Here is a 5,624-nt window from a genome sequence, read left to right as displayed (position 1 = left end):
GATCGAGCACAGTTATAGGATCTTTTCAGAGGTGTGGTAAAAGAATTTGAGCAAGATACTGCAGGGAAATATCTGCGTCAGGAGACGTTAAACGTACTAACTGTGTTTCTAGATCTGGGAACCAAATGCAAGGGGTACGGACAGGAGAGCGTGACCCCGTATACGCATGTTTTTTTTTGCATCACGCCGCGATGAGCCACATGCAGCAGTGCTGACAAGGACGGTTTTCTAGCCAAGGACTAGAAAAGAAAAACTGTGCCTTAGAGAACCTACATAATCGGCGAGCAAACAAATGGGACGCAACATAGGATATGTTAAAGGATAGAAGGAAATTCATCAGCGCTACAGGCTAGGAGATATCAGAAACGTGACGTCACGTACTGGGAAGAAGGTGGCATCCAAGAGACAAGAGGAAAGAGGCCACGTTTAAGTGTCGAACTCGAACTCGAACAGCGCGTGTCACGCGTGTTAGATGTGGACTCTTTGACGAGAGGTGAGCTAAGAACGGAAATCGGGAACGACGTCCCAAATATCCAGACGACCCGATCCAGACGACTCGATCCAGCTGACGCAAATGTTGCGTCACAGTTTGAGTAAGGTGGTTTGAAATGCCCCCGTTTATTTTGGCTTCAACGTTAAAAGGAGGACATTGTGATCGCATATGCAGCCATGCGAAGTTTTTCCCAACATGAAGACTCTGATGTGTAAATAAAATGTTGATCGTGCTTCATTCGTACTTATTCGACTCATACGTACTAGCAATCGGTGCTACACGATTGACTTTTACGTGGTGCACGCAGTTGCTTATCAACCAGTCAATAAACTTTTCTTCTCACCTACAGAAACAAAGATGTACGAATGAAAAAAGACGCGATGGCGAACAACACAGTCCCAAGCAGTTCTATGCTGAAAGCGCGAGCATGTACGGCTGGATCAATATTGTAAATCTTCAGAAGAACGCTGATAAGACAGCACACTGCTAGCACACTCTCCACAGACGAAAAGAAAAGCCAAGAGTACGGCTGTCGAAAACACGCAGTATTAGGCTGCAATAGGGATAGATTTGATCCACTACGGCGTTAGCTGGTATTAAGTATGGAGATAAAAGACAGGAACGCAGGACAACATTTTCCTCTTTTTTTTCGTGGTCTGAAATTGTTGCTTACTTTGATGGATTTGATAGATACATTTGAGGAGATGGGGAACAACAGAACTAGTCGCAAGAAATCGCAAATCAAACTCAAACTCAAACAACAGAAAGTCGTGATCTCTTAAAGTTTTTTGTTGTTGTAGTTTCGAGAGTGAACGACAAATCTACATTATCTAAAAAATGCAGATGACATTGACAAGGCAACGAGCATTACAGTGATCAAAAGAGTGCAGTAGATAAAGTGTTATAATACAAATGGGCCAAGTGGCCGCCTTTTACAATTGCGTTTTCCTCGCTAGAGAGGCTCCTGCGTTTGTGAGGAAGCGTGACATCCTATAGCTGTATCATAAATTGTCTTCAGGTATTAATAAGCCCCCCCCCCCCAAAAAAAAGAAAAAGGATCGATCGAGAAAGAAGAAAGCGAAAACGAAGCCTCTCGGATATCTCTCCTAGCGGTCGCATCAGTGTTCGATGGCTAACTAAAATGGTATACTTATTTAGCTTCACTAATTTTCAAAGATGGACCCAATGACAGCATCGAAGCCTTGGAGTCATTGTACATTCTCTATGACCGACACAATGGTGTCTATAATTATGAACCTATCCTACGATAAACTTGGTTTGACAACGTCAGTACATCGTAGAACCTCAGATATCACATTTTCCTGTGCGAAGTAGTACATGTCGTCTTAAGCTGTCGCTGGATCTATTTTCTGCCGTTCATTTTAGTTCTTTCTTGTAGTTGCTTCCTTCCTTCATTATCTTCACATAACGTTCCACGAGCAGTGGTGTAGGGTACGCACCTCCGCGGTGAACACCCAATCTCATCGTCATCATTTATGGTTTGTTGTGCCGTTCACTCCGACCACAACTCTATTTTATGTTTTGTTTGATTGCTCACAGTTTAGCAGATACCAACAGACTTCGTAACAGCCATAATGTACACACGTTTGCTCTTTATAACAACCTCAACGATGTCAACAGCTGTCAAGTTTTTAGTTTTTTATATCCTATACCCTTACCACGTGATGTTACACACAAATCCGTATTGTTATTTCTGTATTTATCTTCTCTTTTTAGGTCTCTTCTGCGCTGAGCCATTTTCCCAAACTGTGGTTGCGCGTGGCCTTGAACGTAGGCTTCGCCGCAACGTTCTCGTCCGGCGATGGAAGGCTCCTTTACAGGTTCAAAATTTGGAACCCGAATGGAACCTTGAAGATGCCACTATTCATGCCCAAAAAAATGCTCAAAAGCTTTGTCCTGGCAGAGGCAAGATGCAATTAGAGAAACAAAATGCAAAGCGCTGCCAGCAGAATATGTAACACGCGCTTTTCGTTCTAGAATACCAGGCTCTATGGAAGTCGTTTTAGGTGAAGCCTGCTTTACGTTTTGTCCCTAATTCTTGGGCATGCAGGCAGTGCAATTCGAATGGTCACGATACATTCGTGCATGATTCATTGCGGTCACGCTGCGATGCGGTAGAAAATGAATGTCGTGCAGGATGTCTGGCAAGACACATGGTTCTCCTTCATTTGAATACAATCCTCTGCAGGTATATGCTCGAACGATGTTGCACGAACGATTCCTTCTTGCAGTTGCATTGAAAACAGCAAAAGGCCCACATGAATGTCAGTGTTGAACTTGTGCTGAATTTATCGAGCACATAATCCAATTTCACGTCGAAATTGTTGTTCAGATAAGCTTCCAGTTGTTGTTTCGTCGTCCAGTATCTACGGGCGTTACCTCGGGCGGAGCCATGGGACGCCCCGGATCATAGCTGGCTGCCATAACTGACTTTTCTCCAACAACTGAAGAAACCCCCAGGAAAGTCAGAGAAACCTCACCTTTCTTCCAGTCAGAAGAGCGACTCTATCTACGTAGGAGGGCAGGTTTTCCAAATCTTCGTCACAAAAAATGGGTGCGTCTATCGATTGTTTTGGTTTCACTAATTTTCGTAATAGGAAGACAAAATTGAGAAACTCATTTTGCATGAACGAGGAGGTGCATTTTCGGGTGAAGTTGGAGTTGTTCGTTCTGTGTAGAGAACAAAGGCGCGATCCGTTAGGCATTTATGAGAGATGCATATGATGCAACCAGTAGCGCTCGTGGGTTAAAGACAGATGAATTGTTCTTCCACTGATGTTGGAAGCGCACTTCCAACATCAAAATATAAGTACCTAACGAAGTAGTGCAAGTGATGTACGTTCACTCATTATGAGCAGTTCCTTAAAAACATATATATACGACGGAGCTTGAAGTGCTAGTTCCTATTGTGTTGAACGATAATGAAAGTTTAGATATAATGTTGCAGCATTTTTCTAGTCTTGGAGGAAAGCCGTCGTGCTATGCAGCTCAGTACGTCTTACTTGTCGTTGTTGTTGTAGTGGTACTTCGTGTTGAAGACGGGCTGTCCGCGGAGGCCACACCACTGGGAGGATCATACTGTACCCCTCCGTCGCTGCCACCGGCAGAGTCGTCAGCATCGCCAGTGTCGCCACCGGATAAAGCTGTTAAAGGAGCACAGAAAATGCTTCCGTCACGATATTCTTTTCAAACCAAGCATTTAACATGAATACTAAAACGCACCACGCGAAGTTATTCACTCGACAGATGCATACATATCGCGGGATTCCATTTTGAAAATCTGGATGTCCCCATCCTTCATCCTTGCCGTTTGTGTACATTCCAGAATATCTTACGTATACCAACTCGCCAACCTCTTTTGTTATTGCCCTCATTCGTTGAAAACGGGAGACTTAAACCTTTTTGTGGCAATTATGGACAGCATAAGTGTCACAAAACAGGCATACACCTCCCCTTTTTAACAATTCATGGCAGATAACGATATCATTCCAGATGATGATCCACTTTAAGCTAGCGCTGAAGTTCAGTTCTAAGAGTGAACGACAAGATTGTTCTTGGCTTGCACCATCCCTGCTGGAAATAGTAGACACGATCTCATTCGTTAATGAGATTCCTATCTGAAACCAGACTGCACAATTCGTCTCAAAGTGTAAAAGCCGACTCCTTCTCACTGACTGAGTTGGAAGTTATGCAGGGAAGCTGCCTTCGCGAAACTTTGCCCCGCCGTGTTGTGTGGAGAAGAGTAGTAGGGGAGGGGGGGGGGGGTCCAGGCTTCGGGCGGTCCAGTTAGCAACATGGACCTCTGGACCCTGTCCTGAGCCCTGCGCGTATTTTTTCCCACACCCAGCAGGCGGCGCTCGGGTGGAGGCTCTTACCGGTGGGCGGAGCGTGGCCGGAGGGCTGCGTGCGCGCTTACCCGCTCACATTTTTTCAGCCTGGGCCGACTTCTTTCGCCATTTTTCAATCTGTGCCGACTTCAATCACAATTTTTTCCCGCTACAACAGGTGAGCGGTTTACATGCAGAGACATGCAAAGGATAGCCATACACAAAAGTACAAGTGAAAATATATTTATTGAAGTCATTAGTGTCGAGAATTATGTTATGACTCTGTGTGAAGGAGAAAAACTTAGCCAAAAAATCTGATGCAATAGCATTGAAGGGGTATCACATTTTTTATTAGTGATTATCACGCAAGTTTTCAATTAAGCGGAGGAGTATCACATTTTAATCAAAAAAGATATTTTAATCAATACGATTACAATCAAAATTAAAAGTTTTATTATAAAAAGTCTAACATGACCACCATAGTGGATCTTTAATTACAAGTGCCGATAGATGTAGTTAATTGTGTACAGCAGAAAACCTGGAAGACCATGGGACAGGAACACAAGACGAAATAAAATCTATAACACTACAAAGAAGATATTCTTAATCAAAACAACAGAAGGGAAGAATAATCTATTATTTTAACTGTCATAAAATCATCCTCGTGACTTAATCTAGTCGAACCCCATACAATTTTCTTTCTAAGAGACACTACAAACATTACTTTGTTTTATGAATCCAACACAGAAAATATATTAAAAAATGAACTTCACCGTGTAGCACGCTCCTAGCCAACAACCAGCTATAATAATATCTGCCCTGATTTGTTGAAGACCGGAGGCGTACGCCTGACAGTTATGAACATTTTCGAGCGCAATAGGAAAGATAAGTTCCAACATTACACAATTAATCAATTTCTTATTAAGTAATCAGCATAGACATACGGAAATAACGAGAAACAAAACAATCAACCGCTAATAGAGAACCAAAACACATCACGTAGACAAGAGGTACATGCAGGAAAATAAATGAAAAAAGAATCTATCAAAACGATAAACATGCACGGAGGAATAGCAGAGAAACACTTTGAACGGCCATGATGAATAATTTAATACAGCACAGAGCTAACACTGAATAGCAGAGAAACACTCTAAACGGCGCATTTGCCAACGTGTAAACAACAGACAAGAAAATATTATTGAAACAAGATCAACAGCTAATAGAGAGCCAAAATCCAACACGTAAACAAGAGGTACACAAAGGATAAATAGTTGAAGAACAAT

The sequence above is a fragment of the Ornithodoros turicata genome, unplaced genomic scaffold (assembly GCF_037126465.1).
Source record: "Ornithodoros turicata isolate Travis unplaced genomic scaffold, ASM3712646v1 ctg00000979.1, whole genome shotgun sequence".
Classification (NCBI taxonomy): Eukaryota; Metazoa; Arthropoda; class Arachnida; order Ixodida; family Argasidae; genus Ornithodoros; species Ornithodoros turicata.
Note: the sequence above shows the minus strand (reverse complement) of the source record.